The 7227-nt window shown below is 44.3% G+C and overlaps 1 long non-coding RNA gene across 1 annotated transcript; it reads right to left on the reverse strand.

Moving 5' to 3' along the window:
* Positions 1 to 1919: 1919 nt before the first annotated feature.
* LOC310846674 lies at positions 1920 to 4647 on the reverse strand. The gene is made up of 3 exons (XR_014565446.1): positions 3982 to 4647; positions 2901 to 3383; positions 1920 to 2648 (listed from the first exon to the last, which is right to left on the reverse strand). It is a non-coding gene; the product is annotated as an uncharacterized lncRNA (long non-coding RNA).
* Positions 4648 to 7227: the final 2580 nt, after the last annotated feature.

The following is a 7227-nucleotide window of genomic DNA, read 5'->3' on the forward strand; positions in this document are numbered from 1 at the left end:
ATGTGGGTTTTTTTGACACACACATACACACAATTTGGACCCAAAGTTCTCCACAAAGAACTTTCAGTCTAGCCTTCAATCTGTTTACTTTGGCCACTTCCCAGGATTCTGTCATGTACTGGGGCTGCCTTACTTATTCCTTCATGCTGGCAGTTTTATGTGGTGTCTTGCTGCTTTGAATGACCACCACAGATCAACAGAAATAATAGAACTGTAGAGCTGGAAGGGACCACAGCGTCATCTAGTCCAACACCCTGCGATGCAGGAATCCTTTGCCCAACAGGGGACTTGAACTCATAACCCTGAGATTAAGAGTCTCATGCTCTACTGACTGAGCTATCCCAGCTGTATGTTCATGTCACATCAAACACACTGCTGTTCCAGCAGTCAGTTCACATGTTCAGGGGCCGGTCATTTAATTTGTATTCTGCTTTTCCACCCAAAAGGAAATTGTGCTCAAAGCACATCATAATATATTTTTTTAAGTTACCAATGAACTGGGGAGAGATGTTTTACTGGACTGCTGCTATCAAGATGCTACTTGTGCTGCTGAGGAAGCCCAACACCCTGCCTTATCATTGGCTCATCCATGACAGCAGGACGTTTGCTACCTAACTGTCATGGTCTGACAGAGGAGTGTTGGGAGGTACCAGCTGGGGAACCCCCAAGTGAAGAAGACTCAGAGCCAGGGTGTCACAACAGGGGGTGTGGGGAGCTGTACGCCCCGGGTTCCATGTCTGCAGGGGTGACAAGAAGTCACCCCGCAGGGGCTCACAGGGGCACAGGCAGCCATCGCGCCACCGCAGCCACCTTTGGAGGATCCTCCGTTTGCGGCTGTAGCAGCTCTGGAGGGATCCTGGCACCGTCTGTATGGTGCTGGAGCGGCACCTGCGGCAAACCGCTATACAGCGCATGTGCGGCGTCACTACATATGGCACATGCGTCATATGTAGCAACGCCACACATGCACCCTATGTAGTGACGCCCGCCCCAGGTGTCACGACGCCTTCCTTCGCCCCTGTTCAGAACCAGGGTGGGATGACAATGAGTGGTCAGAGGGAGAAGAGGGAGCAGACTGGGAGAAGGAGCTGTTGGAAGCTGAAGTGGTGATAGGACTTTAGTGAGCAGGAAGAGGCAGAAGTAGAGGCTGGAGAGGAGCTAAGAGGCAGGGGTTAGGCAGGCTGCAGAGATAGCCAAGATGTCCCTCCGACTGCTGCAGCCAGCTCCCCTCTCCTCCAGTCTCCCAGAACCAGAAGAGGTATGAAAAGGGCAGAGCAAAGACAGGCAAAATGATGGAGCCTCAGATTGCTTGGGAAGCAACCAGAGGAGGAGACTTAGGGAGCTGTGGGAAAGTGGCGATCCTCAGTCTCCACAGCTTCCTCAAGAGTTAACTATACTCTCTAGCCTTTTTGCTGGAGAGGATGTAAGCTTAAAGGCACAATCCTCCATGTGTGGTGTATCGATTGCTTAAATATATCTGGACCTGATCCCCCCCCCCACTGACTGTCATCTGCCATAATGGGACAATGTCTTGTGCCTGATTCCATGCAAGTCCTTTTCTCCTACTGTCAATGGAAAACGATATCAATCCAAATGTCAAGCATCAAAAATTGGTCTTCTTTCTTATGACAGTAGTGAGACAAATAGTTGCTTCCAATTGGGGGGAAAGCCCTCCCACCACAGAAACATAGGTCCAATATGTATGGACTTTAAAAATATAATGATAATAATAATATTTATTATTTGTACCCCACTCATCTGACTGGGTTGCCCTAGCCACTTTGGGTGGCTTCCAAAAAACATAAAAGCATAATAAAAACATCAAACTTTAAAAACTTGATGTGGCATTTGCCCGTTCATTTGAAAATGTTTGTATAGGGGAGAGAAAGGGTTAAAATGTATACCAATAGGAAGGAAGAGGGGAGCAATGTTGTAATCAGAAAGAAGTGAATCTAGCCCCTTCATTAACCCAATCACAGTGGGAGGAGGTAGGAAGTATGCTACAAAAATACAAAGCCGTCTTTAGTAATGTTCCAGGAATAGCAAAGGGAATGGTCCATCGCATGGACACTGGGGATGGTAAACCCATTGCAATGACCCCTTATCAGATAACTGGGACATACATGGATAAAGTCTGCAGAGGTGCAGGAGATGCTGAAGGCAGGGATCATAACCCCCCTGGGCAGCACAGGTAGTGCTGGTAGACAAACCTGATGCCTCTATAAGATTTTGTGTTGACTATCGAAAGTTAAATCATGTCACTAAGGCAGATGCCTATCCAATGCCCCACTTAGATGACCTAATTGAAACCATAGGCAGGTGCCATTTCATTACCTGTCTAGACTTCACAAAAGGCTATTATCAAGTAAAAATGTATCCTGGGGACCAGGAAAAGACTGCCTTTAGAAGTCCCCTAGGATTATATGAGTTTAAAGTGATGGCCTTTGGGCTAAAAAATGCACCAGCAACCTTTCAAAGGCTAGTGGATAAGATCCTGCATGGATTAAGGGAGTTTACAGTAGCTTACCTGAATGATATTGCAATTTTAGTCAAACCTGGTCCGAACACAAAGAGCACCTAGAGTTAGTGCTACAAAGAATTAAAGAGGCGGGCTTGACCATTAAGGCTAGTAAATGTCAGATTGGTGACTCAGAAATCAAGTACAGTGGTACCTCTGGATGCGAATGGGATCTGTTCCGGACCCCCGTTACGTCCTGAGTAGAACGTAAGATGCGTCTGCGCATGCGCGGGTCACGTTTTGCCGCTTCTGCGCATGCGCGTGACGTCATTTTGAGCGTCTGCGCATGCGCAAGCAGTGAAACCCAAAAGTAACATGCTCCGTTACTTCTGGGTTGCTGTGGAGCATAACTTGAAAACACTCAACCTGAAGCACATTTAACCCGAGGTATGACTGTACTTTGGACATATGGTGGGTGGAGGAATAATAAAGACTTTAGAGACCAAGGTGAAGGCAGTTACGAACTAGCCTACTCCCACGTCAAAAAAGAAAGTGAGAGCATTTTGGGGTTTGGCAGGGTATTATTGACGATTTATCCCTAAGTTCAGTGAACTAGCTGCACCACTGACCGACTTGACTCGTAAGAAAGAACCAGAGCGTGTGGAGTGGACATCAGCGTGTCAGTAGTCATTTGATGCGCTAAAGAATGCCTTGATCACCGGACCAGTCCTCGTCACACCAAACTATGACCTAGAGTTCAGCATCTTTACAGATGCGTCGAATGCTGGGATCGGAGCCGTGCTGTGTCAACCAGGAGATAAAGACAACCTGCATCTGATCACGTATGTCAGCAAGAAATTGCTACCCAGAGAGAAACACCTTTCCGTGATAGAAAAAGAATGTTTTGCTATCATCTAGTCCCTTTCTTGGGCTCAATGATCACTGCAGATGGTGACAGCAGCCACGAAATTAAAAGACGCCTGCTTCTTGGGAGAAGGGCAATGACAGGCCTAGACAGCATCTTGAGAAGTAGAGACATCACCTTGCCAACAAAGGTTCGTATAGTTAAAGCTATGGTTTTCCCAGTAGTGATGTATGGAAGTGAGAGCTGGACCATAAAGAAGGCTGATCGCCGAAGAATTGATGCTTTTGAATTATGGTGCTGGAGGAGACTCTTGAGAGTCCCATGGACTGCAAGAAGATCAAACCTCTCCATACTGAAGGAAATCAACCCTGAGTGCTCACTGGAAGGACAGATTGTGAAGCTGAGGCTCCAGTACTTTGGCCACCTCATGAGAAGAGAAGACTCCCTGGAGAAGACCCTGATGTTGGGAAAGATGGAGGGCACAAGGAGAAGGGGACGGCAGAGGACGAGATGGTTGGATAGTGTTTTCGAGGTTACCAGCATGAGTTTGAGCAAACTGTGGGAGGCAGTGGAGGACAGAGGTGCCTGGCGTTCTCTGGTCCATGGGGTCACGAAGAGTTGGACACGACTAAACGACTAAACAACAACAAGTCCCTACAGAAGTTAAAACCTTACATCTGGGGCCTGAAATTTATACTGTGCACCGATCATTCACCCTTGCTTTGGCTAAGGACGATGAGAACTAATAGCAAACTGCTGAGGTGGGCCCTGTTGCTGCAGGACTTCAATTTCACCATAAGAAGCATGAAAGGGTTCCTGAACATTGTGGCCAATGCTTTATCAAGAAGACCCGATGATGAAGGTTAACCATGGACAGTTAATAATAACTGAGTTGCTTTAAATGTTTAATGCAGTTTGATCAGGAGTGTAACTCTGTTCAGTTATCTCTCCTGATCAAACTTATTTAAGGGGGGAGGGATGTGGTGTTTGCCCGTTCATTTGAAAATGTTTGTACAGGGGAGAGAAAGGGTTAAAATGTATATCAGTAGGAAAGCCAGAGGCGGAGTCTACCTGTTTATAAAAGGGCTTAGCCCGAGGTTTGAGGTAGTTGTTGGTGGGTAGTTGGTTGGTTTTAGTGGGTTGGTTGGTTGGGAAAGGCAGTTAGAAAAGCAGTTGGCAGGCAGTTGGAAATGGACAGTGGGTTCTTGTGTGAGGGGAGGTAGAAGAGACAGAGACAGGATAAACTAAGACTAAGAAGGTAAAGAGTAACAATGTTTGGAGTGCAGTTAAAGTTTGTTTGTGTCTGCAATAAACTACACTCTTCTTTGCTAATTTGAGAACCTGACTGAGACTAAGGGATTTACCAGGAAGGACCTGGTTGGTGGCAGCAGATTAGTGGTGTACAGGTCAATAGTCCATGAGATGACCGGGGGCTCTGTCAAACGCCACACTTCCCGCTACAGAGCTGCCTTCAAGTGTCCTTTAAAGTTGTATAGTTATTTATCTCCTTGAAATCTGCTGGGAGGGCGTTCTGCAAGGAGAGTGCCACTACCAAGAAGGCCCTCGGTCTGGTTCCCTGGAACTTCACTTCTCACAGTGAGGGAACTGCCAGAACGCCCTTGGAGCTGGACCTCAGTGTCCAGGCTGAATGATGCGGGTACCTTTCAGGTATAGCACATATGGAGAGCTTATCTCAACATCAGAGGCTGATAAGAGCAATAACAAAGAAATGTGGTTTTCTTTATTTACATTGTTTATTAAAAATAAGCTTGTCTTTTACACACGATGAATAGGTTTGGCACTTTAATTTGGCCTAGTGGGACTATCCAGTGATGCAGCAATGGAGACCTGTGGCCATCCAGATGTTGCTGATTTGCAACTGCCATCATCCCACATCATTGGCTGTTCTGGATGGGGCTCCTGGGAGCTAGAGACCAGCAATACATGGAGGGCAACAGGTCCCCCATTTCTACTTTAATGGCTAAAATGGAAATCTATTAAAATTGAACTCTCCTGCCTCAATCATGCACAGAGAGACACCAGCGTAGATGCTCTCACCAGCCTTTGAGAATAGTAGTGATGATCAGCTGTGCTACCCTTCCACCTACAGCAACAGCCCAGTGATTTATAAAAACATTTCAGTATAGTTTTCTCATTCATGTGTGTATGTGTAGATGAGGTAGATGATAGATAGATAGATAGATAGATAGATAGATAGATAGATAGATAGATAGATAGATGATAGATAGATGATAGATAGATAGAGATAGATAGATAGATAGATAGATAGATAGATAGATAGATAGATAGATAGATAGATAGAGATAGATAGAGATTAGATAGATAGATAGATAGATAGATAGATAGATAGATAGATAGATGATAGATAGATGATAGATAGATGATAGATAGATATAGATAGATGATAGATAGATAGATAGATAGATAGATAGATAGATAGATAGATAGATATAGATAGATGATAGATAGATGATAGATATAGATAGATGATAGATGATAGATGATAGATAGATAGATGATAGATAGATAGATAGATAGATAGATAGATAGATAGATAGATAGATAGATGATAGATGTAAAAAATTAGGATGCATATGCATCTGTTCTCCCATTAAACAAAGAGCAATAAGCATCAGTACAGCTTGCGCACCTCATTGGAAGGACATCTCACTTCCACTTTCATGATATAGGGACTAGATATTGTGCTATTATAGATCATTTTGATCTTAGGGAACTATTCCTACACATATGAGTTTCCCATAGGCATCTGTTTGTCCACCATCAGAACAAAATGCTGGGTTGGACAGGCCTCTCGTCTGATCCAGCATGTTTCTTCTGAAGTTCTTATTCATGTTTTCACTGAGCATCTGTACAAACCACCACTGATTAGTTCTACCCCTGCTGCAGCAGTATTTCTTAGCTGATTACTTGTAGTCCTCCCCCTTTCCTCTCTTTGGAGTCAAGTCCTCTTCTCCTTATCCATTCTCTAACCAAGTCTAAGGAAATAATGATCTTCAATGTAGAACGTGTCAGTCTAATCCCACCCACCCACCCCCTAAGCCTGGAAATCTGGGGCTACAGCTTCGGGCACCACTATGCCTGAGTAAATGTGTTCCATAACTATGCTGCTATCTGTAGAAGGAGTCTTTGGAATGTGGAGACTGACTATGGGTGTGGGTTAGCTTGTGTGGCAAAGAAGAAGAAAAATACAACTCTGCTCCCTCTTCCAGACCACAGACTGGAGAATAGTATTCTGGGGCAGCTGAGTATCTCTGAATTAAATATGTGATCTTGGTGGGATACAGTCACCTGTTAAAAATCTAGAATGCAGACCTCACTGTGGTTTTCTGCACTGACTTCAATCAAGCTAACAACTTGTTGACTCGGTTTCTAAACCATCTAATGGGTGTCATGTAGCACAGTTCTTATAGATGTGTGTGTAAGTCTCATTGAGGTCTTTGGAACATATTCCATTCATGGAATCATAGAATTGTAGAGTTGGGAGTCCAAACCATGTCAGGATAGGATTGCAGCATTTAGCATCTAGAGATACTTTGAAGCTCACATCTGTGCTTTGTAAATGTGGTGCCAAGTGATGAGGCTTGGTTTAATAATTGCAGTAGTATCACCTGATTTTTCATATTTAAGAGGTTTTCCACACCCAAAAGGGATGAGTAAATATTACTGAACTCAGCAGAAGTCTTTTTTTCTTTCTTTCTTTTTTCTTTCTTTTTTAGCTGGTTCGGGGTAGCATGTCAATGCTTTGCTTTAATTTTGGTGGAATTAGAAGAATGTCTTTTATTGTTCATTTTGTGGTCTTAAAAACATAAGAATGGTTCTAGGGTGAGGTTAGCAGGGTTGGCATTGATTTATATTTTTATGT

Source organism: Podarcis gaigeae (assembly GCF_964106915.1).
Source record: "Podarcis gaigeae genome assembly, chromosome: 6".
Taxonomy (NCBI): Eukaryota; Metazoa; Chordata; class Lepidosauria; order Squamata; family Lacertidae; genus Podarcis; species Podarcis gaigeae.